Source organism: Phyllobates terribilis, unplaced genomic scaffold (genome assembly GCF_046119375.1).
Source record: "Phyllobates terribilis strain yellow unplaced genomic scaffold, ASM4611937v1 Scaffold_2__4_contigs__length_985480577, whole genome shotgun sequence".
NCBI classification, from domain to species: Eukaryota; Metazoa; Chordata; class Amphibia; order Anura; family Dendrobatidae; genus Phyllobates; species Phyllobates terribilis.
Genome location: NW_027362762.1, coordinates 638,169,684 through 638,197,110, shown reverse-complemented (window position 1 = coordinate 638,197,110; position 27,427 = coordinate 638,169,684). Strand labels below are relative to the sequence as shown.

General features: G+C 42.3%; 1 protein-coding gene across 2 annotated transcripts in view; it reads right to left on the bottom strand.

The window, feature by feature from the left end:
- The window catches only part of LOC141222043 (synaptotagmin-2-like), a 200,063-nt gene that overhangs the window by 96,239 nt on the left and 76,397 nt on the right, over positions 1–27,427 (bottom strand). For both annotated transcript variants that reach the window (XM_073666615.1, XM_073666616.1), the window contains exon 2: positions 19,589–19,679. The gene's annotated coding sequence lies outside the window, so the exon portion shown is untranslated. The remainder of the gene's footprint in view (positions 1–19,588; positions 19,680–27,427) is intronic.

Here is a 27,427-nt window from a genome sequence, read left to right as displayed (position 1 = left end):
TACAGGGGCTTGTGAAAGTATTCATCACTCTTGGCATTTTTTGTGTTTCACTTTTTTTGATTGTTGATTGTGACTTGTAGGATTGCTGCTTTCAATAGGTGGCGCTATAGAGTTCAAGTTCTCTTTTTCTCTGAAGAGGCAATTTGCATATTAAATTTCCCAGAGGAGCATTGCATGGTGAATAAGCCTCCTTATCTTTGCATGCCGGAGCTGGTATGTCACTCTCCATAAGGAGAAACACTACCCCTTAGACCTCAGTCCAGAGCCTCTCACCTAGCCAAATCATTTCTCATACTTTGCACTGACGAGGGACAACAGCCCGAAACACAGTGTCTGCAAATTGAGATTCTGATTTGGCTTTTATCCTAAGTCATATTGCACGACTCGTTAAAGGGTTGATTGTGACTTGTAGGATTGCTGCTTCCAATAGGTGGCGCTATAGAGTTAAAGTCCTCTTTTTCTCTGAAGAGGCAATTTGCATTCTTTTTTTTTTAGGGTTTGCATCAGGTCATGTAAAGAACATGCCTACAACTGTAAGCATTTGTTTTCTTTTTATTGTGAAGCAAACAACAAATAGTACAAAATAACTGAAAACTTCAGTATGCATAACTATTCACCCCCCTAAAGTCAGTACTTTGTAGAGCCTCCTTTTGCGGCAATTACAGCTCCAAGTCGCTTTGGATAAGTCTCTCTGAGCTTTCTACATCTTGCCACTGGGATTTTTGCCCATTTTTCAAAGCAAAACTGCTCCAGCTCCTTCAAGTTAGATGGTTTCCTCTGGTGAACAGCAATCTTCAAGTCTGACCTCAGACTCTCAGTTGGGTTAAGGTGAGGGTTGTGACTAGGCCACTCCAAATCATTTACAAGTTTCCCCTTAAACCACTCGAGTGTTGCTTTAGCAGTATGCATTGGGTCATTGCCTTCTTGGAAGGTGAACCTGCATCCCAATCTCAAATCACTGACAGACTGAAACAGGTTTTGCTCAAGAATATCCCTTTATTTAACACCATCCATCTTCCCCTCAACTAGAGCCATTTTCCTTGTCACGAAAAACATCCCCACAGCATGATGCTGCCATCACCATGTGGGGAAGATGTTCTTGGGGTGATGAGCTGTATTGGTTTGGTGCCAGACCTAGCATTTACCTTGGTGGACAAAAAGTTCCATTTTGGTCTCATTTGACCACAGCACCTTCCTCCATACATTTGAGGAATCTCTCACTTGTCTTTTGGAAAACTCAAAACGAGGCTTACAATTTTTGCGAGTAAGTAAAGGCTTTTTTTCTGTCTACTCTTCCATAAAGACCTTACATATTTACATTGTTGCATAGGTTGAAAAAAGACCTAGGTCCATCAAGTTCAACCTTCCTCCAATTGTACATTTTGTCACTAATTTAAGTATAACAATGTTATGTGTATTGAGGAAATCATCCAGACCTTTTTTGCAAGCTGTTATAGTGTCTGCCATTACTACCTCTTGTGGTAGGTCATTCCACAGTCCGACAGCTCTAACTGTAAAGAACCCTTTCCTATTTAGCTGCCGGAGTTGCCTTTCTTCCACCCATAATGAGTGCCCCCTGGTCCTTAGTATGGTCTTTGGAAGGTATAAGTCATGTGCCAGTTCTTTGTACTGACCACACATATATTTATACATATAAATGAGATCTCCTCTGAGGCGTCTTTATTCTAAGCTAAACAAGCCCAACTTTTCCAAACTCTCATCATATGAGAGGCCTTCCATCCCTTGTAATAATCTAGCTGCCGCCTTTGAACTGAATTTAACTTCTAAATATCCTTTTTAAAATGTGGAGCCCCAAACTGGATCCCATATTCCAGATGTGGCCTCACCAGTGATTTATAAAGGGGTAAGGCTATGTGCCCACGATGCAGAAATGCTGTTGATTTTTTCTGCATCTCCCTGGCAGGAAAAACACATGCGGATTTTACATGAGTTTTTCCTGCCAGGTAGAAGCGTTTGTCAAGCGTTTTTGCATGCATTTCTGCATGCGGGTTATCAAGCGCTTTTCCAAGCAATTTTAGCATCACTTGGAAAAGTGCTTGACAACTTGGTGACACTATATAAATCCATGCAACCGGCATGGATTTATATAGTGTGACCAAGTTAATAGTTAAAAAAGAATAAAAATGGTAAAAAAAAAACAAAAAAAACATTATACTCACCTTCTGATGGCCCCCGGTCTTTTCTCCGGTGCGTGCTGGCTCGAGATGGTGTAAAAGGACCGTCCATGATGTTCTTTAGTCATGTGATAGGTCACGCGACCGCCGACGTCAGCGGTCGCGTGACCTGTCACATGACTAAATGATGTCATGGAAGGTCCTTTTACACCACCGCGAGCCGCCCAATACACCGGACGTACAGGAGACCGGGGGCCATCAGAAGGTGAGTATAATCTTTTTTTTTTTCATTTTAAATTCTTTTTTTTTAACAGATACTATGGTGCCTGGCTCTGGAGGAGAGTCTCCTCTTCTCCAGACCCGGGTACCATCCGCACATTGAATCCCTTAATATCCGCATGTGCACATGTAGTCATGCGGATATTATGCGATTCAATGCAAGTCAATGGCGGCAATTACGCCGCGTTTCATCAAAAATAATGGACATGCTGCGGATTTTTCCGCAATGATAATCCGCAGCGGAAATTTCCGCAGCATGTGGATTATTATTGGGGACCATGGGGCACGTATTAACAAGCGTTTGTTAAGCGTTTTCGCTGAGGAAATTCCGCAGCAAAAACGCTTGAAAAACGCATAGTGGGCACGCAGCCTAACAGTACGTTGAAATTGCGGGATTTTATCTCTCTTTTTATACATCTTAAAATGTTGTTTGCTTTTGTGGCTGCTGCTTGTGACGCGCCCAGGGGATGGGGACGACTTGGCGCCCGGGTCTTGTTGGTTTTGGGGGATGTCTCGGTGGCCGTCTCCCGGGGCCGTACCCTGGGGTCACTCTTAAAAGCAAGGAATAATGGGGGAAAGGTGTATGGGATAGGGAAAGTTCGTGACGCCACCCGTGGTGTCTGGTGAGACTCACCAGCGCTGCTACAGTCCTCTGAGGCCGGTGGTCAGGCAGCTTAGTTGGTGCGGCTCCCCACAGGTGGAGCGGGGCCTCAGGGCAGTGTAGGGGAAGGGATGCAGGACAGAGGGGACCCAGCCGGGTCAGAGGAAGAATAGGCACACTCACAACAGTTCACTTCTGTACCTTTACTGGTGGTGTTTCAGGCACGATCCAGGGCACTGTAGGGTGAAGGGTGCATTCCAGGACTCTCCCCAGTGAGCGGGCATGGGGCCCCCTGTTTCCCGCCTTTTCCTGATAAGTTTATGACCTGCCTGGAGCTAGGCCCAACCTGGTCCCCATCCCGCACCGGCTGACCCGGTGGCAGGGCCCTCCGTTGGAGACCACACTTCCCGGTCCCCTGGGCCTTAGTGACTCCTGACCCTGGTATGACAGTCAGCTCTTGGTGTCCCTGGGACACGTAGTTCGCCAGGGGTTCCGGTAGTTTCTGCGGGGCCTTAGGGATCCCTGCAGACGCGGACCTGGCGTCCGGCAAATGGTACTGGGGTGAGCTGGCCAAGCTCCTCTGCCCCCTATGAAGCCCGCTTACTCCACTCGCCTTCGGCCACGCCCGGGGCCCCCACCAGGCTCCACACTGGCAGCAGGCCTCGCTACTCTTCACCGCTTTTACGGCGTCGGCACGTCCTAGGCTCACTGAATGAGCTCCCTGAGTCTGGGCTGGACTGACTTTCTCACAGACTTCACTCTCTGTGGACTCCAGACTGACTGCAACTGAACTCCTTTACAGACTTGACTAGACTCAGACTGAACTGCATAACTCCACCTTCCCTATTTATATCCCTAACGGGCTCCCTCTGGTGGTCTGAGGTGGAAGGTGGAGGTGTGTGAATGCTATGAGGGCCTCTTGTGGAGGAATCCGTCCATGCACCCCTCTGGAATCTGTGGCACCAATGCGCAGCAGGGCGCCACACTTGACATTGAGTACTGCTGCTCACTTTATTTGTAACCAGAATATCCAAGTCCTACTCCTGTTCTGTAGCCCTGAGAATACTCCCATTTAATGTATATGCAGCAATAGGATTACACAGTCCTAGGTGCATAACTCTACAGTAAACCTCATTTGCCAAGTGTATGCCTATTCAGTCATCTTATCCAAATCGTTTTGCTTATTGTGGTCGTACAAACAGATGCTCCAGTCTCTACTTGGGAACTGTGCAGCTTTTTCAGGGTTACCTTTGGCCTCTGTGCTGCTCTGTGCTGATTATTATCCCTCCTTGTACAGACTGAGAGTTTTGGTGGGTGGCCCTCTCTTGGCAGGTTTGTTGTGGTACCATGTTCTTTCCAGTTGATGATAATGGATTTGATGGTGCTCCGGGGGATCATCAGAGATTGAGATATTTTATTATAACCCAACCCTGACTTGTACTTCTCAATAACTTTATCCCTGACTAGTTTGGAGATCTCCTTGGTCTTCATGATGTTTGGTTAGTGGTGCCTCTTGCTTAAAGGGGTTTTCCTTTTTCCCAAAGTTAATTTTAAAGTTGATTTTAATCAATAGATCTTAGAATAATAATAATTTCTACAATTGCATGTGTTTAAAAAAAAAATTTTCATACTGAGATAATCTTATAAATATGCCCCTGCTGTGTACTGTGTAATGGCTGTGTCTGACCGTAACAGGAACATGGTCTGATCATAGCAGATCCTCCTGATCAGGGGGGGACACAAAAAAGCATATAGACATTACAGCAGGGGACCATGGATTATTCTTTTTGTAAGGTAAAGCATTTCCCTGCCTGTTTTTAAAAAATGTTTTACCTCAAAGAAAGAATTATTTGTGACCTCTGCTGTAATGTCTGTATACTCTATTGCTTCCTCCCCTGCCCAGGAGCTATGGTATGATCAGACCATGTTCCTGCACAGTCAGAAACAACCAAACAACCATTACACAGTACACACAGGGGAACATTTATAAGATTATCTCAGCACACGAACATTTTCTTAAACACATCCAATTGTGGAAATTATTATTTTTCCAAGATCTATTGATGAAAATGAACTTTGCTTGCGGGAAAACTCATTTAATGGTGTTTCAGTCTCTGTGGCCTTTCAGAAAAGGTGTGTATGTGCTGACAGACGATGAGAAACTTAGATTGCACACAGAGGGACTTCCTTTCACTAAGCATGTGACTTATGGAGGTAATAACATTGCACCAGAAATTTTTAGGAGCTTCATAGCAAAAGGGGTGAATACATATGCACATGCTAATTTTTAGTTATTTTATTCCATCAATTTAATTTATGCCTATATTTTTCTCACTTCACTTCACCATCTTAGATTATTTAGTGCTGATGCATCACACAAAAAATAATTACAAAACTATTTAACCGCAGGTTGTAATGTAACAAAATAGGAAAAAAGCCAAGGGGACGAATACTTTTGCAAGCCACTGTAGTCTTTAAACTCTTCAAGGGAATATATATGTCAGTTGGATCAATCCCCCCAAATTGCATATATGGGTATGCAGGTATTTAAAATATAAATCCATAAACCACTTTATGTCTTCAATCTTTTGCTGTATTGTCGAGAAATTAAGCGTTTTCATTCATATGCAAATTAGATGTTAAATGCTCTGAACTTTACAGGGCATTAACAAACTGTCTCCCAACGTTGTTTCCTTGCTCAGAACCAACCTGTTTTGCTTGATTAATACATTGCTCAAAAAAATAAAGGGAACACTCAAATAACACATCCTAGATCTGAATGAATGAAATATTCTCATTGAATACTTTGTTCTGTACAAAGTTGAATGTGCTGACAACAAAATCACACAAAAATCATCAATGGAAATCAAATTTATTAACCAATGGAGGCCTGGATTTGGAGTCACCCGCAAAATTAAAGTGGAAAAACACACTACAGGCTGATCCAACTTTTATGTAATGTCCTTAAAACAAGTCAAAATGAGGCTCAGTATTGTGTGTGGCCTCCACGTGCCTCCCTACAACGCCTGGGCATGCTCCTGATGAGGTTGCGGATGGTCTCCTGTGGGATCTCCTCCCAGACCTGGACTAAAGCATCCGCCAACTCCTGGACAGTCTGTGGTGCAACGTGACGTTAGTGGATGGAGTGAGACATGATGTCTCAGATGTGCTCAATCAGATTTAGGTCTGGGGAATGGGCGGGCCAGTCCATAGCTTCAATGCCTTCATCTTGCAGGAACTACTGACACACTCCAGCCACATGAGGTCTGGCATTGTCCTGCATTAGGAGGAACCAAGGGCCAACCGCACCAGCACATGGTCTCACAAGGGGTCTGAGGATCTCATCTCGGTACCTAATGGCAGTCAGGCTACCTCTGGCAAGCACATGGAGTGCTGTGCGGCCCTCCAAAGAAATGCCACCCCACACCATTACTGACCCACTGCCAAACCTGTCATGCTGAAGGATGTTACAGGCAGCAGATCGCTTTCCACAGCATCTCCAGACTATGTCACATGTGCTCAGTATGAACCTGCTTTCATCTGTGAAGAGCACAGGGCTCCAGTGGCGACTTTGCCAATCCTGGTGTTCTGTGGCAAATGCCAAGTGTCCTGCATGGTGTTGGGCTGTGAGCACAACCCCCATCTGTGGACGTCGGGCCCTCATACCACCCTCATGGAGTCGGTTTCTAACCGTTTGTGCAGACACATGCACATTTGTGGCCTGCTGGAGGTCATTTTGCAGGGCTCTGGCAGTGCTCCTCCTGTTCCTCCTTGCACAAAGGTGGAGGTAGCGATCCTGCTGCTGGGTTGTTGCCCTCCTACGGCCCCCTCCACGTCTCCTGATGTACTGGCCTGTCTCCTGATAGCGCCTCTGTAGTGCTAATAAAAATATGGATATCTTATAGCCTACATATTGTAACATATTGTTTATATGCTTTGATAAAGTGTGGTCATTAGACCAAGTGTGGAATATATTGCAATATACTGCAGTGTAATATCATTGATATATTCTGATACTGATAAAGTAGTTCTTTCACATGAACTGTCCTTGATGCATGCTATCCACAAAGTGTTTGCTAGGTGTCAATGCAGTAAGACAATGTTAATTGTTCTATGGTCTATGAAGTTGTGTGTTTCAAGGATTCATTATCCTGATTTGTACACAAGTGACCAGTGTTATATTTGCTTTGACAAATAGTGTTATTGTAACCAAAATACTGATTCAGATAATGTGTGTACACTTACCATTATGTTCCATAAGAAATACACAGATCTATTGTCTAAAACAATGTTTATAGGTAAACTTCTCGAGATTACAGAACCTGGCCAATTCTGTATTATCGACGACTCATACTTATAAACATTAACCAGTTTTATGCTTCCATTGTCTAAGCCTTATAAAAGTCACTGGAATCTTGATACAGAAAGAAGCCATAAGTTATACCTGCACTGATGTGTAGTGTTGTATGTACCTGCCCATGCAGTGTTGTGAAGACTTCCAGGGGTTCCTCTGTCTTGGTGAAATTGCTTCTCTGATGTTCCAGACGGATGATGTTTAAAAGCTCCTTGGTGACGAAGTGAATATATATATATATGTATATATATATATATATATATATGTACTTAACCTTTGTATTATAACATATACAAAAGTGTATGCAATATCATCATATCATACTATTCCTTTAATTATGTATTTTACCTTTTAAATCAACTATTATAAATTAAATTGCGTTATATCGCAAAGGGTTGCCTTCTTTAAAGCCGTATCCGAACCTTATTGCTAAAAATTTGGCATAACATTTGGCGTAGTCGGCAGGATACGCAGAAGGCTCAGAAGTTCTTTTTTGTTAAAAATTACAATCATTTTGAATTGATAAGGACTCTGTGTGATAAGGTGTGATAGAGTGATATTGTTATATTGCGTAAAACATGCCTTTCTTTAAGAGAAAGGTAGGTGTAAGTGAGTCTGTTGAGATTCCAGGTTGGGAACAAACTCCCTATTATATTTTGGCAACCAAATGGTCCCACAGTGCTGGTTTGAGTGAAGCGTGGGACAAATGTTTGAATGATGCTGAACCTGATGATGTGGTTTCATGCTTGCAGAAAGTGAAAGTAGAAAAAGGTAAAGAGTTGGGCGCTGTTGGCAGGCGTGGATGGATCCTGCTGTATTCATATAGAAAACAGCATGAGGAAAGAATACGTATATTAACAAAAGTTCAAGAATTGGAAAGACAGTTGTGTGAGGCCCAGAATGCATTGGTTATAGCACAGTGTCAGAATAAGTTATTAATGGACAGATGTGATGGATATCAGCATGTTGCAGAAAAGGCTGCTGTATGTGTAGCGCAGTATAAATACAAAAGGAGGCGAGGGAAGGTTAATAAAAAGAAAGTAGCTTTGGCCATAGCCAAAGCAGGGATAGAGTGGAGCCCTGATCAGTGGGATGGGGATGTATGGGATTCAACTGACTCCGAAAACATCACCGATCCAGAGACTGAGGATGAATATTTCAATGGAAAGAGAGAAATTGATCCTCCTCTTAACCCAGTGAAAGTTCATCCTATATATCGGAGACGGATGGTAGAGACTGCTGCAGGTAAACAGAATAATAATGCAGTAGAGGATTACAGTCAGCAGGAGCTTAATGACCTTCATGATCGTTTTTCTCAAAAGCCAAATGAATCTTTGGTAGCTTGGGCTGTCAGATTATGGGAGATGGGGGCTCATGGAGTGCAGGTGGATGCAGTGGATGGCTCAAAATTTGTCCAACTCAGTCATGAACCTGTAGTGAAGGAGGCCTTCCGTACCTTGACAATTCAGCAGCCACATGTGGTGTGTAGTATGCTTGATGTTGTGGCCATGGCATTGCAGCATAAATACCCATCAGAGGCAGATTGGCCACCAAATGAAAAACCATGGTTTACATTGAAAGATTGGGCTCAGAGATTGAAGGAGGAGGTCATGAAAAATGCTATTTCAGCAAATACATATGACGATTACATGCAAGTTATTGTAAGTGTATCTGTTAGAAATCGTATCATTAGAAAAGCCCCTCCAGCCCATAAGCATATCATGATGACACTAATGATAAATCAGACTGGGAAAACTATCGCCTGTTAGAACCTTGCTCTTAGTTTTTTTTCCTTTGCTGGTCACATGACCTTGTTGGCCTATTTGATCCTGCTCCGCCCTTCTGGCTTTGCTGGACTTCATTGTATATCTACTTTCTAGCTAGCCTGTGCTCTGTGTCTTGCTCTGTTAGTTTGCTTGGTCTACGGACCTCTATGTTCTATATATTTTGTTTGTTCGTCTGTCTGCTACTATTTCTGTTAGGAGGTGTCCCATATTCCTCCCAGTCCTTAGTACTTGTAGGGATTCCTCCCCCACATCTATAGGTCTCCGTACAGACTAGCTTAGGACTTTAGCAGGTCTGATCGCAGGATCAGGTTCCCTGTTACATCGTAGGGATTAAGCTGAGTTCTATCGTAGGGACAGATCTCCTCTCTTTCCTTAGCTCTGATAGCAGAACATAACAGTAAGTCCAGCCTGCAAATTCTCTAAGGAAAGATTTTTCTGTTCCATCATGGTGTCGGTTCAGGATTTGGCTCATCGCCTGCAGGGACTCTCTCTGGAGGTGGCCGAGCTCCGTCAGCACGTGAGTAACTGTCCTGGAGCACATTTCTTGGAGCCTAAGGTATGTTTGCCGGATTTATTTTTTGGTGAACACCGAGAATTTTTTTCATTCAAAAATGCTTGCTTATTGTATTTTCGTTTGAGACCTAAGTCCTCTGGGGATGAATCCCAGCGCGTAGGGTTCATAATGTCACTTTTGCGCAAAGAGCCTCAGGAGTGGGCCTTTTCTTTGCAACCTAGTGATACATGCTTCAGATCAGTGGATAGTTTTTTTTCTGCTTTGGGACTATTATATGATGATCCTGACCGTGTCGCATCAGCTGAGACTGAGTTGAGACGTTTAAAACAAGGATCAGGTAATGTGGAAAAATATTGTACTCATTTCCGTCGTTGGTCTACTCAAACAGGGTGGAACGATTCTGCTCTGAAAAGTCTATTTCTTGCTGGGCTCAGTGAAAGGGTTAAAGACCTGCTAATTGCTTATCCTACACCTGAAGATTTGCAACAGGCTATGCAATTAGCTATACGGGTGGATAGAAGACTGCGTGCTAGGGTTAATGAGAGCAAATCCTCTGCTATGTCAGTTTCTGGTTATAAGAATGTGTGTACTAACAGTGGTGAACCGATGGAGATTGGATCGGTGGCACCTCGCTCTCAAGAAAAAGACCGTCGATTTTTTGAAGGCTTGTGTTTCTATTGCGGAAAATCTGGTCATTTGATTAAAGGCTGTGAGCTTCGTATGAAGAAAGAAAAAAAAATGGTCAGTCATGCCCGTATTGCCTGTTTAAATTCCAAGGGTGTATTTTTAGCTGCTTCCACGATTGCTCAGGAAAAATTAATGGAATTTCGGGTGTTTGTCGATTGTGGGTCTACTCTGAATGTAATTGATGGGGGATTCGTGGAAAGACTCAATTTAAAACCTGAACCTTTATCATCCCCCATTGCTGTGGTTTCTGTGGATGGTTCCCCTTTGAAGAATATTACTCTCAAGGTCTGTGAATTTCCTCTCACTATTAATGGTGTTCACCATGAGAAATTGGATTTGGTAGTGTTGAATAACTTGCCTTCTCCAGTAATATTGGGATTGCCCTGGTTAAAATTTCACAATCCTGTACTGGATTGGTCTACCAGTGAAATTAAATCCTGGAGCCATAAATGTTATGACAAGTGTTGTAATGGGCGTATTGCAGCTTTGGATAGGGGAGAATTGCCTGTTCCTATTCAGGATTTTTGGAGAGTTTTTTCTGAGAAGGAATCGCAGGTTTTGCCTCCCCATAGAGACTATGATTGTTCTATTGAATTTGTCCCTGGAGCGACTCTTCCTAAAAGTCGTTTATTTAACCTTACTATTCCTGAGAGGAAGGCTTTGGAGGAATACATACAGACAAGTTTGGCCGCCGGTCACATTAGGCCCTCTAAGTCTCCTCTGGCAGTTGGATTTTTTTTTTGTAAAAAAAAAGGACGGCGGTTTACGTCCTTGTCTGGATTTTCTTGAGATTAACAAAATTACTGTACGCAATCCTTACCCACTGCCATTGATTCCTGATCTGTTTAACCAGTTAATGGGGGCCAAGTGGTTCTCTAAAATTGACCTTAAGGGGGCATACAATCTGTTGCGCATGAAGGAGGGTGACGAATGGAAGACTGCTTTTAACACTCCTGTGGGTCATTTTGAGAATCTGGTTATGCCTTTTGGTCTTACTAATGCTCCTGCATTTTTTCAGAATCTGATTAATGACATCCTTAGACCTTTGATCGGTAAAAATGTGGTTGTGTATTTGGATGACATTTTGATTTATTCGCCGGATCTGGAGTCTCATTGGCGGAGCGTGCGTGAGGTATTACAGTTATTAATGGACAATTCGCTTTTTGCTAAGCTGGAGAAATGTGAGTTCGCTGTACAGAGAATTAGTTTTTTGGGCTACATTATCTCCAGCAAAGGTTTTGAGATGGATCCGGTTAAGGTTCAGGCTGTGCAGGAATGGCCTAGGCCTATTGGTTTGAAATCGATACAGAGGTTTTGGGTTTCGCCAATTACTATAGAAAATTCATAAAAAAAATTTCTAGTATTGTCAAACCTCTGACTGATCTCACCAGGAAAGGTGCTGATGCGGTTCAGTGGTCTTCTGAGGCCATTGAAGCTTTTGTGTATCTCAAGGAGAGGTTCACCTCTGCTCCCATCCTTATGCAGCCTGATGTTACTAGGCCGTTTTTGGTTGAGGTTGATGCTTCCTCTGTGGGGGTTGGTGCAGTATTGTCTCAGGATAACGGGGATGGATTACATCCCTGTGCTTTTTTTTCAAAAAAATTTTCGGAGACTGAACTGAATTACGATATTGGTAATCGGGAATTATTGGCTATTAAACTCGCATTTGAACACTGGCGCCACTTCTTGGAAGGTGCGGAATTTCCCGTTCAGGTTCTTACGGATCATAAAAATCTGATATATCTTGATGCTGCCAAGCGCCTGAATGCCCGTCAGGCTAGGTGGGCACTGTTTTTCTCGCGGTTTAATTTCTCCGTTACTTACATCCCTGGTACTAAGAATGTTAAGGTGGATGCCTTGTCTCGCAGTTTTTCTCCCATAGTCGGTGCTGAGAAAGAGGAGAACATTTTACAAGAAGGTGTTGTGATAGCTGCTTTGGACTCCGTTTTGGAAAATGAGATTCTTAAAGCACAGGAGAATGCCCCTTCTAACACTCCTCATGGGAGGTTGTTTGTGCCTGGGACCTTTAGGAGAGATTTGTTTGTTGAGTGTCACGAATCTCGGTTGGCAGGTCATCCCGGAATCTCTGAGACCAAGAGACTGGTGGGTCGCAGTTTTTGGTGGCCTGGATGGCAGAAGGAAGTCATTAAGTGGGTGCGTCAATGTACTATATGTGCTAGATCTAAGTCCTCACATACTCCTGCTGCGGGGTTGCTTTGTCCTTTGGAGGTTCCCAGTGCTCCTTGGACACATTTGGCTATGGACTTTATAACTGACCTTCCCCCCTCTGAGGGTTTTACTGTCATCTGGGTGGTCGTGGACCGTTTTAGCAAGATGTGTCACTTGGTTCCTTTCGTCAAACTGCCCTGCGCTAAAACTCTCGCTAAGGCCTTTGTCAAGGAAATTGTCAGACTTCATGGCGTTCCTACTGACATTGTTTCTGATAGGGGTCCTCAGTTCGTGGCTCGTTTTTGGCGTGCCTTTTGTGATAGGTTGGGAGTTCATTTGTCGTTCTCGTCCGGATATCATCCTGAATCTAATGGCCAGACAGAAAGGAAAAACCAGGATGTTGAGCAGTTCTTGCGTTGTTTTGTGGCAGACAATCAAGAGGGGTGGTCTGAGTTTCTGCCACTTGCTGAATTTGCTCTGAACAATCATACATCTTCTTCTGCTGGTTGTTCGCCTTTTTTTTGTTGTTCTGGGAGACATCCGTCGTTTGGGTCGTTCTCCAAGTTGGGATCTGCCGTGCCTGAGGAGGAGAATTTTTCCGGTGATTTGGAGAGAGTTTGGACGGATGTGCGTGGTAATCTTCAGGAGGCCAACAGAAAATCTAAAGACTACTTTGATAGGAAACGACAGGAGGTTTTGTTCGCTGTTGGTGACATGGTTTGGTTGTCCTCTAGGAATCTGCGGTTGAGGATTCCTTCAAAGAAATTGGGTCCCAAGTTTGTAGGGCCCTTTAAGGTGCTTCAGGTTGTCAACCAATCTGCTGTTAGGTTGGAGGTTCCTACCTCCTGGAGAATTAATCCGGTATTTCATGTCTCTCTGTTGAAAAAAGCTGTTGTATCGGATTGTGACGCCTCTGCCTCTGTTCCTCCGGTGGTGGAGGACGGGGAATATGAAATTTCTCGCATCCTTAACTCTAGACGGTATAGAGGTAGTTTGCAGTATCTTGTGGCCTGGAAAGGTTTCGGTCCCGAGGATAACTCTTGGGTGAGGTCGGATGATGTTTCCGCGTCCAGACTTATCAGAGCGTTTCACAGGAGATTTCCTGATAAGCCTGGTCCTAGGGGATCCGGAGGATCCTCTTAGAAGGGGGGGTACTGTTAGAACCTTGCTCTTAGTTTTTTTTCCTTTGCTGGTCACATGACCTTGTTGGCCTATTTAATCCTGCTCCGCCCTTCTGGCTTTGCTGGACTTCATTGTATATCTACTTTCTAGCTAGCCTGTGCTCTGTGTCTTGCTCTGTTAGTTTGCTTGGTCTACTGACCTCTATGTTCTATATATTTTGTTTGTTCGTCTGTCTGCTACTATTTCTGTTAGGAGGTGTCCCATATTCCTCCCAGTCCTTAGTACTTGTAGGGATTCCTCCCCCACATCTATAGGTCTCTGTACAGACTAGCTTAGGACTTTAGCAGGTCTGATCGCAGGATCAGGTTCCCTGTTACATCGTAGGGATTAAGCTGAGTTCTATCGTAGGGACAGATCTCCTCTCTTTCCTTAGCTCTGATAGCAGAACATAACATCGCCAATACATTGGAGGCAATTAGACAGTTAGGGGATCTGGAAGATTGGGGTCCCAAACAAAAGGGTAATTTTCCCTCTGAAGAGCAGCGTGACAATGTCAAAAGTAACTACAATCCTAGATCCCGCATTACCCGGAAAGATATGTTTATGGCCCTGATAAAGGATGGTGTCCACAGGGATAAAATAGACGGGATTGGTACTGACGAGATGTGGAAATTGTATCTAAAGAGAGGACTTAATTGAAAGTCAGGTGTTTCACATAATAGAAAGGTTACAGTAAAAGATTCTGAATCCCCACAGCAGGGGCCGGGCAGGACATGGGGAGAGAGAGGGCCCACTCCCTCCTCGTCGCCAGCAAAGCCCACAGCACCGGGGTTTGAGGATCTTTATGATGAAGTTAAATCCTTGATACAGGAATTCAAAGCCCAACAGAAGGGGGCATCATTTTCTCCTAATAAGATATCTGAAATGGAGGATCGATGGAGGGAGACAGATAAAAGTGACTGACATGCTGGCCACACCCCACATATGTTGGTAGATACAGGGGTGGAGGCCAGTTTGATTAAGGGAACTCCAAAACAATTCAGTGAGTGCAAGATTATAACTACAGAATTAGGAGGAAAGCAAATTGAGGCAATTCAGGACAGAGCAAAACCAGGAGTTAGTGGAATCTCCACATTGCATGAGAAGTTAAGCAAAGTCTCTGTGGGACTTCAGGAGCAGGAGATACCCTTTGAACAATTGATTCCTGAGCAGAGGAAACAAGTGTGGTTTACAGAAGGGTCAGCTAGTTACCAAGGCAACAACCATGTGTGGAACGCAGTGGGCTATCAGACTACAAGTATACATAGCAAAGAAGTATGGGGAAAAGAGTTGTGGCAAGATATCTGGGCAATTGTGCAAATGATTAAAGTGACTGTGTTTCATGTTGATGCTATTTGTACTTCAGATACCCTGGAAAGACTCTTCAACTCAGTAGCAGACGAACAGTCCAAAATATCAGTCACTGAATCCAGTAAAGACTGACACCACAGAGGAGCTGCCCGGACTGACTCAGTGGGCACAGACCAGAGGGTGCCCATCAGGTTAGATTTGATAAAGGAAACTGTCATGAAGTGTCAACATTCAAAACAGAGACCAATCCCTCATGTGGTGAGAGGCCAGAAAGCTGGAGGAAAACTTCCTGGGCAAATTTGGCCAATGGACTACATTGGCCCTCCTCTACATGATGGAGGATGCGTATGCATGGCTGTGGATGCACATTCTGGGTTTACGTTGATTTGTACCTGTAAAATGGCCAATGCTAACAATACTATTAAGACTTTGGAAACAATGGTATTGTACTGTATCCCAATACAGATTCAAAGTGACAATGAAAGTCACTTCAAAGAAGCTGTAAAGAAAATCAGGACTGCTATAGGCTTGCAAATGCAACCTGAGCGTTTTGGTCTTAGTCTTATAACCTCAAGGTCAGGCTTGGCCTTAAAGTGTAGTCAGGTAATGGGAGGAGTGATAGACCCGGATTATCAGGAAGAAATTAAGGTACTTTTAATGAATTATGAAGAAAAGGTCATGATAATACAGAAGAGAGATAAGATAACTCAGTTACTGGTACTGTCTATTTCTAAAACGAAGGTGGTCAGAGTAAGGACCCCTGCAGTTGTGAAGGTCAGAGGAGGTGAAGGATTTGGATCCTCACATCCTATCAATGATGGTGTAAAAATCTGGGTGAAACAACTGGGTGACAAAGGTCCTCCAGAACCTGCTGAGGTAATTGTTCAAGGAGCAGACAATGTGTTGATAGTTATGAAACCCGGGCAAAAGAAAGGGGAACACGTCCCAACTGACCGGGATTTTGTGCAGAGAATAATATGTGTTTTCCCTTTAGATCAAAATCTGGAAATGATGACCCAAGCGATCTTCAGACCGAAAATCGAGAGGCCAACCATGGAAAATGTGGCGTCATGGAAAACCAAACAGAATCTATGGATTTACTTAGCTCAAATGATGAACACTAGCCATTTTTGCATGACAAAGGTTACCACTGCTATCAATATGTTTGAGACTTGGCGGCAGTACCGACCCCCTTTACAGTTATGGACAAAGCTTATAGGGGTAGCTACTCAAGATGACGATACAGAAGGAGAAGTTGTGACCCAGAATAATCATGTGCAGAAACTTAAAATGTTATAAAAAAAGAATATGATTTAGTATCTGGTTTTAATTAGTTAAAAAATTAATGTCATACATTCATTTTTAAAGGGAATCTATCTGTAAGATCAACCCTCCCAAACCGCATATATGGGCATGCAGGTTAAATTGATAAACACCTTTATATCTTCTATCTATAGTTACATGTCAGAGAAATTAGTATTTTTATTCATACACAAATAAGGTATTAAGTGCTCTGAGCATGAAAAAGCACTCAAGGAGCCACTGCCTCCCCGGATTGTTTCCCTTCCCTGCACCAGCCTCTTTAGCTTGATTGATAGCTTATAGTGATGAGCAAGCGTGCTCGTTTAACCCTTTAAACAAGCACGCTCGGGTACTCGCCGAATAGTTTCGGCGTGCTCGGCATTTCAATTGCAGCCGCCGCGGATGTTACACAGCTGTGACACATGTAGGGATTGCCTGACAAACAAACAATCCATACATGTGTCTTACTTAAGCCATTCCTCTGCTCTGTTAACAACATTCTACAAAGAAATAAGAACGGGGGCGCAATCGTGCTGTTACCCAGGCAAACAAAATTATTAAATAAGAATGTGCTTACCTTGCGGGGTTGTGACATGCACAACTCATGTATTAAGCGTGAGAGAGGGCTGTGAGACACCAAACCTACTTCTTCAAGCTATACACTGGAAGAAGTGGACGGGACGTCAACGAAACGCGTCTGTTTTACGCTTGTCAAAGGAATAAATTTATCACAAAAGGACTGGATCCTGTATAATCTAATTTAACGGAGGAGCGCGGAATTACTGACACCTTTCATCGTTCTTCTACACTGTTAACATTCAGATATGCTTTTACTGCAGCTTTATGTACCAAAGGAACCTGTAGTTTAGAGATGACTAACTGACTTCTATGGAAGAGTGTTCTAGACTGCTGTGTGACCTGAGCAGAGGTCAAAGGAGGTGAGCTGTAACTATCCCTTATGTAACTGGTGGATTCAGTGGTGTAACTAGAGTATAATGTGCTCCAGCGCAAAACTTGGATCTGGGCCTCAACCTAAATGTTGGTCAGATGTATGGAACCTTATAGGGTTCTACATCCTACAAAGACATGCATGTTCACCCCTCATGTAATAATGGCCCCTGTTCTGGGTCCGTCCTATAATAATCTCACCCATCATGATGCCTTCCAGTAATAATGCCCCCTGTCCTGAGCCCTTTCATTAATAATGCCCCCCTTCCTGGACCCCATGCTATAACAATGTTGCCCACCTTGGGCCCCTTCCTGATATCATGTTCCTCATCCTAGGCCCCTTTCCTGGTATAATGTCCCCTATACTGGGCTCCTTCCCGTTCCTGTATAACGTTTACCATTTTGTAATAATGACCTCCTCATCTTGGGCCCTTTATTTAATAATGTCCCCTATCCTGGGCGCCTTCCTATAATAATGACATTCATCCTGGGCAACTTCCAGTAATAATGTCTTCTGCCCTGGGCCTTTCCAATAATAATACCCCCAATCCTATAACAATGTCCCCCATTCTGGGCCCCTTTTCCTGGTATAATTTCCTCCTCCATAGGGCTGAAGCCCTGCTATGTGTAACACAGGCGATCAGATGATCGCAGATTCTAGTCTCCCATGTAGACTATTGAAGCAAGTGAAAAGTAAAAAAAAATGTTTTTAAAAATGTAAAATATATATATATATATATATATATAAAAGTTCAAATCACCCCCCTTTCGCACCATTCAAATTAGAACAATAAAAAAAAAATCAAATATACACATATTTGGTATCGCCGCCTTCAGAATCGCCCGATCTGTCAATATATAAAAATAATTAATTTGATAGGTAAATGGCATAATGAGAAAAGAAATCAAAACGCCAGAATTACGTTCTTTTTGGTCACCGCAACATTGCAATAAAATGCAATAATGGGCGATCAAAACATTGTATCTACCCCAAAATGGTATCAATAAAAACATCTGCTCGTCACACAAAGAATAATCCCTCACCCAGCCCCAGATCCCGAATAATAGAGACCCTACGGGTCTGGGAAAATGGTGACTTTTTGGATTAACAAATTTAGGATTTTTTTTCACCACTTAAATAAAAAAGAACCTATACATGTTTGGTATCTACAAACTCATAATGACCTGGAGAATCATAATGGCAGGTCAGTTTTACCATTTAGTGAACATGGTAAAAAAAAAAAAAAACAATTGTGTAATTGCACTTTTTTTGCAATTTCACCACACTTCAAATTTTTTTCCCGTTTTCCAGTACACAACATGGTAAAACCAATGGTGTTATTCAAAAGTACAACTCGTCCTGCAAGAAACAAGCCCTTACACGGCAATATTGACAGAAAAATAAAAAAGTTATGGCTCTGGAAGAAGAGGAGCAAAAAAACTAAAAGTGCAAAAACGTAAAGGGCTGCGACGTGAAGGGGTTAAACATTGTTATAGAGGACTTAGCCACTATAAGAATCATTCTCATAATATATTTTACTGGTGTAGTTGCAGAAAAGTTCAATTTTAATCCAAATGTAAATGAAGGCACTTCGGTGAACCCTTGATGTGGCCAATGTCTCTGTGCACCATTACGCCCTTTAATTTGCATATCTAGTACTTTCCCTGAGCTCCATTGACATAAACTCAAATCCATGCTCCTACCGCTCCTACGCATGTGTACTGCCACTGGAGGTGTTCACAGATCAAAATTACCCGTACAAGTCTACGGTCCATGAAAATCACGGTTAGCACACGAATGCCATCCATGTGCGATCCATGTGCTGTCTGTGATTAACATTGTAATATAAAGTGAAAAATTACTGAACACTGATGGTAAAAGCCTAACACTGACTGAACACTGATACAGATCGGATCCAAAAGAATGATAAATCGCAGTCCGTGTGATCGGGTCTGAATAAAATCTGGACATCTGAATGAATCTTTAAGGTGACCTTTTGACTGTCAGGGTGTGAACAGGTGTTTGTAAGTTCTAGGCTCAGTTCCCACCATGACTATTTGGGACGTTGTTGATGTTGCACATTTTCTGCTTAATTTCTGCCCCATTTAGTTAAGTTGGGTTACCCGTGGTTTTTTATTGCGTTTTACAGTGCATCTTCTTACATGCACATTTATCATATTTTTCAACTGCGTTTTTTGTCTATTTTTGCTATGTCAGGTTTTAAATAAAACTACTTTGTTTTGGATAATTCCTATTACTTACGTAAACCTGTACACAAGGTGGTGGGGAAGAGAATAATAGATTACAGGAGAACCCCATTCACCATTGAATTCTCTTACCTTCCTTTCTTCACGACTATTAATCACAAATAAAATGTGGAGTGTGATGGAGGTATCTTCTCACACCTGTGGCTGACCCTCTCCAATGATCCTGTAAAAAATAAAAGATATAATAGTATACCTAGATATAACGTTTTGTTAATGGGCATAGAATAAAATAGCTATGATTAGGAGGAAAACTAAATAAACAGTATTGTACAATTGTGGCTCAGCTTCTTTTGGCCTCTGTCGGGCTGGCATATACTGTTATATCATTTTATTAACTTTAGAGAAAATCATACATGACTACTCTATTCTTTATAGAGAAATCCTAAAAAACATGGATTTTCTACAATGGGAATATGTTATGATCAACATATGCATGAAAACCTTCCATCAAAGATATAGATTAGGTAATACACTGGACGCTTACATCTGAAGAAAGACTAAAACATGAAAAGAACAGAGTAGAACTTACAGGGGATGTCTGAGCATATGGTAGTGATGACCTATCTACAGGATATCCACAGGATGGGTCATTAATTCGAGATCGGTAGAGGTACAACACCAGGCGCTACCACTGATCAGCAGCGCTCAGCAATTCTCTTCAAAGTGTTCATATCGGGGGCGCTGGGTGTAGGACACAAACCGATCAGGTATTGATGGCCAATCCTGTGGATAGTTCAGCAATATTGTATGCCCAGACAACCCATTTTAAAAAAATGTTTTATGCAAAATAATTTACTAATGCTCCTAAAAAAAGAGAACCTCACTATGCAATAAGTAGCAGCAATAGGGAAATAAAGAAGATGTCCTACACTTCGCAGTCTCCATTGGTTCTCCAGCACCTTGTAAGTTTTGGTTCTTCTGCATTTTGAAGGTCAGCAAGAAATATTATTTCCCATAGTTCAAGTTTAGTTATACAACTGAACCATGAAGAATTGACTCCGAACTATATGGCATGCATCAGAGTATTTTAACAATTAACACAATTTTTTCTTATTCGTTTGTGATTTCATTTCGCAACAAAACAAGTTTTATTTTGCTCCATTTTTGGCGAAAAAGTAAAAGTGTTTTACTTATGGGAAATGACGTAAGTGATGTTTTAAAAGAAGCTGTCGTGTCTATGTGAGGAGCAGCATTGTTTCAGGCCATTATATAGCTTGCAGATGATATTTTTTCCCTCTGCAGAATCTTTATTAGTCCGTAGTTCTTCAACTCCGGGGCAGAAACTATCTGCTATGATGTCACCTATACACTGTGTACAGAGAAGAGGAGATGGGGCTTTATGGGGCTTCTATAGAGCTTACACATTGATGCATATTCCAAGAATTATCACAGTAAATATCTTTAATGCTTTACACAATGAGGTTGTCATGCTTTGGCTTTTGCCAGCACACTTTTACTTTTCTCTACTTGCCAAGGTCATATTGGTATGATTGCTGATTTTTAAGTTTTCCCATATACTTCTGTGTAATCAGTAATTCTCAGCCATTTTCTATCCCATCCCCAAGGTTATTAATAAAATGATTACTACTTCATTAGCACAGTAGTCAGTGCATAATTGGAGAATTAAATATTCAAAATGTCCTTGACCCAGATGGCATTCATCCGAGTATCCGAGTATATAAAAGGACTGAGGCTAAGGGATCAGAGAGTAGGTATACCTTAATATCTGAGATCTGTTTTCACCAAACATTAAAAACAACATTAATTTTTTGACAAGGTAGAACGTGCATTCCTACAATTATATTATACAGTATATATATTCACAATTCACACAGGCAAAGAAATCAAACCATAGTCACATTAGGCCTGCGACCTACAGAATGGTAGGGGCATGCCCCTGACAAGGCATTATTATATTATAGGGCATTCAGGGTATTGAAACCATCAAATGGGCACACTGGAACATTATTACTTATATTGGGCAAAATATGAGCACTATTAATTTGTAGGGCACTCACAGAGGGCATTGGTATATTCTAGGGAACAACTCTACCATCTAGATGACACAAAGAAGGTGTTTTACTATTTAAGCAGCAGTGGTGAGCATTATTACTATTTAGGGCAGTAAGAGGACCACTGTTTCTGTGCCACAAGACAGATTCAGTAATAGGGACAAATAAGGCAGCAGTAAGTTCAGCATTGGGTTATTAAAATAGTTTGTGCATATTAGGAAAAGATGGGGACGGTGCTGGAAATGTAAGAAGTCAAGTGTGCTTTTGTTGTAAACTCTGCAGATGAATCAATCGTAGCTGCGAGAAGTCATCAGTCTGAGCCAGATGGAAAAGATATGAAAAGAGAACGTGTGAACGTGGCCTCAGACTAGGTTCAGATGCATGTATTTCATGGTTAGTATACAGTCTGGAATGCACAGACTGACTGCAAATCTCATTGCCCAAACTTACAGCCTTATAAGCATAAATGAGGCTGTAAGATCAGGTCTGAAGACCCGCTGTCAGGCCGTGCATTGTGATCCATCTATGGACTGTAAAATATCTACAGTACAGACCAAAAGTTTGGACACACCTTCTCATTTAAAGATTTTTCTGTATTTTCATGACTTTGAAAATTGTAGATTCACACTGAAGGCATCAAAACTATGAATTAACACATGTGGAATTATATACTTAACAAAAAAGTGTGAAACAACTGAAAATATGTCTTATATTCTAGGTTCTTCAAAGTAGCCACCTTTTGCTTTGATGACTGCTTTGCACACTCTTGGTATTCTCTTGATGAGCTTCAAGAGGTAGTCACCGGAAATGGTTTTCACTTCACAGGTGTGCCCTGTCAGGTTTAATAAGTGGGATTTCTTGCCTTATAATTGGGGTTGGGACCATCAGTTGTGTTGTGCAGAAGTCAGGTGGATACACAGCTGATAGTCCTACTGAATAGACTGTTAGAATTTGTATTATGGCAAGAAAAAAGCAGCTAACAGTCTATTCAGTAGGCAGTAGGTCGCTTAGGCAGGCTCCACGTGCTCTCTAGCAGCTCTCTCCGTGACCTGCTGATGCCAGAGTTCGCTTGGCTTTTTAGCACAGGTCGCTTAGGCAGGTTTAGCGGCCCTTAGGCAGACTTAGCTGGGAGAGGCAGGTAGTTCCCGTTTGGCAGTCTGGCTCCGGCAAGGAGGTTGCTATACACATCGAGCAGACTACAGGCCCCGTATCCCTGGCACCACCTGTTAGCCACGTGGAGAGTTACTCCGCAGTCCAGTCCCACACCGGCTGGAGCACGTACATGCCTGCGTGAGTCACACACACTTCCTAGCGCCTGCTGCGCAGCCTCTGTGCAGTTAACAGGGCTACGGCTACGATTATTTGTAGCACATCTCTCGTACAGTTAACGGAGTGCGAATCCCTTTTCCCATCCAAGTGTGTTGTTAACACTGGAGGGTTTTACACTTTAAGTTGGTTGTCTTACACGCTTACCCAGTGGGTGTTCGGCCGCAGTCTTCGTGGCTGCACCGCGGACCCCGGGGTTCTGTTGCATATCATTTTAATAAAGTTGTTGCAACCGTCCCCCTAACAGGTAACAACAGCACTGATTTGCCTGGAGTGAGCACTGTCCACAAAAAAAGCTCTGAAACAGCCAGTGCTGTTAATCACAAGTGAGGGAGGCTGGGACATGCCAAACCAGCTGGTGAAACAGTGCCAAGGGTGCACCAATCACACAAATTAGCATGTTTGACTAAACTTCAGTTTCTAGAGAATTGCAGCAGTTATTAGAACACTAAAGCCATTTGCACACGACATCTTATTCAGGCAAGTATGCTCCATAATCAGAAGAAAATATCCTTAATGTAACACGCTAAGCATTGCTGTGTAAGTATGCTCCATAACCAGCCTGAAAAAGGGCTTAATATACAATGAAAAGAATGAATACAGTTAGGTCCATATATATTTGGACAGAGACAACATTTTTCTAATTTTGGTTTTAGACATTACCACAATGAATTTTAAACAAAACAATTCAGATGCAGTTGAAGTTCAGACTTTCAGCTTTCATTTGAGGGTATCCACATTAAAATTGGATGAAGGGTTTAGGAATTTCAGCTCCTTAACATGTGCCACCCTGTTTTTAAAGGGACCAAAAGTAATTGGACAGATTAAATAATTGTAAATAAAATGTTCATTTGTAGTACTTGGTTGAAAACCCTTTGTTGGCAATGACTGCCTGAAGTCTTGAACTCATGGACATCACCAGACGCTGTGTTTCCTCCTTTTTGATGCTCTGCCAGGCCTTCACTGCGGTGGTTTTCAGTTGCTGTTTGTTTGTGGGCCTTTCTGTCTGAAGTTTAGTCTTTAATAAGTGAAATGCATGCTCAATTGGGTTGAGATCAGGTGACTGACTTGGCCATTCAAGAATATTCCACTTCTTTGCTTTAATAAACTCCTGAGTTGCTTTGGCTTTATGTTTTGGGTCATTGTCCATCTGTAGTATGAAACGACGACCAATCAGTTTGGCTGCATTTGGCTGGATCTGAGCACACAGTATGGCTCTGAATACATCAGAATTCATTCGGCTGCTTCTGTCCTGTGTCACATCATCAATACACACTAGTGACCCAGTGCCACTGGCAGCCATGCATGCCCAAGCCATCACACTGCCTCCGCCGTGTTTTACAGATGATGTCGTATGCTTTGGATCATGAGCTGTACCACGCCTTCGCCATACTTTTCTCTTTCCATCATTCTGGTAGAGGTTGATCTTGCTTTCATCTGTCCAAAGAATGTTCTTCCAGAACTGTGCTGGCTTTTTTAGATGTTTTTTAGCAAAGTCCAGTCTAGCCTTTTTATTCTTGATGCTTATGAGTGGCTTGCACCGTGCGGTGAACCCTCTGTATTTACTTTCATGCAATCTTCTCTTTATGGTAGATTTGGATATTGATATGCCTACCTCCTGGAGAGTGTTGTTCACTTGGTTGGCTGTTGTGAAGGGGTTTCTCTTCACCATGGAGATTATTCTGCGATCATCCACCACTGTTGTCTTCCGTGGGAACCCAGGTCTTTTTGCATTGATGAGTTCACCAGTGCTTTCTTTCTTTCTCAGGATGTACCAAATTGTAGATTTTGCCACTCCTAATATTGTAGCAATTTCTCGGATGTTTTTTTTCTGTTTTTGCAGCTTAAGGATGGCTTGTTTCACCTGCATGGAGAGCTCCTTTGACCGCATGTTTACTTCACAGCAAAACCTTCCAAATGCAAGCACCACACCTCAAATCAACTCTAGGCCTTTTATCTGCTTAATTGAGAATGACATAACAAAGGGATTGCCCACACCTGTCCATGAAATAGCCTTGGAGTCAATTGTCCAATTACGTTTGGTCCCTTTAAAAACAGGGTGGCACATGTTAAGGAGCTGAAACTCCTAAACCCTTCATCCAATTTTAATGTGGATACCCTCAAATGAAAGCTGAAAGTCTGAACTTCAACTGCATCTGAATTGTTTTGTTTAAAATTCATTGTGGTAATGTCTAGAACCAAAATTAGAAAAATGTTGTCTCTGTCCAACTATATATGGACCTAACTGTATATGCACTGCAATGTAAAAATTACTTCCTGTGCATATGTTTAGTCTTTGATGTTTGTAAAGATGCAAAGCTGTTAAAAGTGACCTGAGTATTTTATTCATAGAAGTTAGAAAAAAAATGCCGGAGGCAGGATCACTGCAAAAGATGACAGGGAAAGTAGCAAAAAAAGACACATCAGGATAAACACTGCCAGTTTTTTCTTGAAGCGTAATCTGTTTGAAAAACTCGGTAAGTATGTTGGTGTCTAAAAAACGTTGTGTGCACATACTATAAAGGTGTAATTTTTTTTAATGGGTGCTATATCCCCTGTAAGGCTATGTGTTTAGTTTATAATGTCAGTTTGGGCCGACAGACTCCCTTTAATATTATCTACATGGCAAAATTAAACTGTACACCCTTTATGATTCAACTCACAGACATGAAAAGGCCTTCTATTGGGTTAATTGGTTCCTTATGGAGGAGACTTTTTGTGCGATAGGTTTAAAACATATGCTAAGATGGATCATATCCCTTTATGCTGGTCCCATAGCCAAAGCCAAGGTGAATGATGTCCTATCAAATGATTTTTAAACTCATAAAAGCACATGCAGGGCAGATAACAGGGCTGTACTACACTCAAAGGCTGGATAGAAATGTTGAAAAATGACCCAGTCACCTGCAACATCATCAATGTGGCCACAACAATTGGTGCCATATGATTATTTTGTGAAAGGGACAGGCCCCACTATTAGATTATGACCTGTTCTTTCCACAAAGGAAGAGAGGTCCATTGGAAAGCCTTACACCCCTCCTTATAGCCTCACCTCATTCTCTATTCACTCCCTCCGGCTTCACAGTGATGTGATGTGTGTGGCTGCTTGTGAGCAAGGAAGAAGGAGGAAACTAAGGCATCAGGCATCCATGGCGGAGGGAGTACGGTACTGGTCATTCACAAATCAGATCAGAAGTCAGCAGCAGCCGTCTGTTCAGTGAGTACATATCTGTATCAGACTGCTGCTACTAGTGTTCTGTAGCCTGTGGGAGCCACAGTGTGGGGGGAGGCCAGGTAGATAGCTGCCGAGGGGTGTACGTGCGTGTATTTCTGTGGGTCGCTCATACTCCAAACTGAATAAATTGTGATGCTTTAAAAATGCTGTTTCCACTTTTTCATCATATCCATATCGATTCAATGTCTCCACTACCGCATATAAACACATAGACCCAGCAAGCCTAGTGCACCACAAGAGGTATAGGGAAGGCGTCCTGTACTGGGGATATAGGTCACAATTAGCAGTTTGTGATTTCTCCCCTTTTATCCCCCAGCCAATGTTTGGCAGTTCAGCAAACTTGGAGTTAATCCTAGCCATACCAGCAGCTCCTTGTAAAGGGGGTGGGTGTTTTTTATATGCTTAGGCTGATTACTATCACCTATGCAGCTGCTGCCTTGAGACCCACTGTGCTTCCCTCATTTCTCCTGCTCCCCCCCACCTATCTCTGTATGTAAACGCCGATGCCAGTATAAAACCCCTTCCCGGTCTTTTTTCCCTCTCTTTTCCGGTACCCGCTGTCCAGGAGCTTGCCTCCCTTTTGTTAAATCATTTATAAAAATTTAAAAAAAGTAAAAAAATTTGGTGGTTTATGTCATTCTATGGTGTTATAAGTCACAGCTGGCGGTAAAGAATTACATAGTTTGAGCTTTGGGCAATCTGAAGATGGACTTGCCCACCGGGAGTCCGCTGGTGCATACCGTTTCAGCTTGAGTTTTGGTTAAAGCTGTGGCGGACTCTGCTCACAAAAGGAATTTCATGTGTCAGTGGTTTCTTCTGTAAAGGGGAAGTAATGTTCATGGGTTACATGTTTCATATCAACACTGCATCGTCCAGATCAGGCAAATAAGTCCAATAGAAAAAAAAGAAGAACTGATGTCTCTGATAAAAATAAATTGCTTTATCCAATTCCCATTTAAAGAATCGTCTAAGCAGAACAGCAATAAATGCTGATGCGTTTCGACTCTCCAGTCTTGATTGTAACATATCCTTCTTTGCCATCAGATTGCTTAAAAACCCGTAGGCATTTCCCTTTTTGACATCATACAATTAATTATATACAACATATGTGATAATCACAAAAAGAGGACAAAAAGATACAATACTGCACTATACATAATATAATACATTCTCAATAAATATATAATATCATTACAATAATTAAAACCCTGCGGTAATTTTGCATTCAAATTCATTACCCATAGCGCTTCATTTCTCAGGAGAACTTTTCTCCAATTACCTCCACATTTAGGTTTCTTAACCCTTACAAATCCAAAAGAAAGTAAATGATTTTAGACT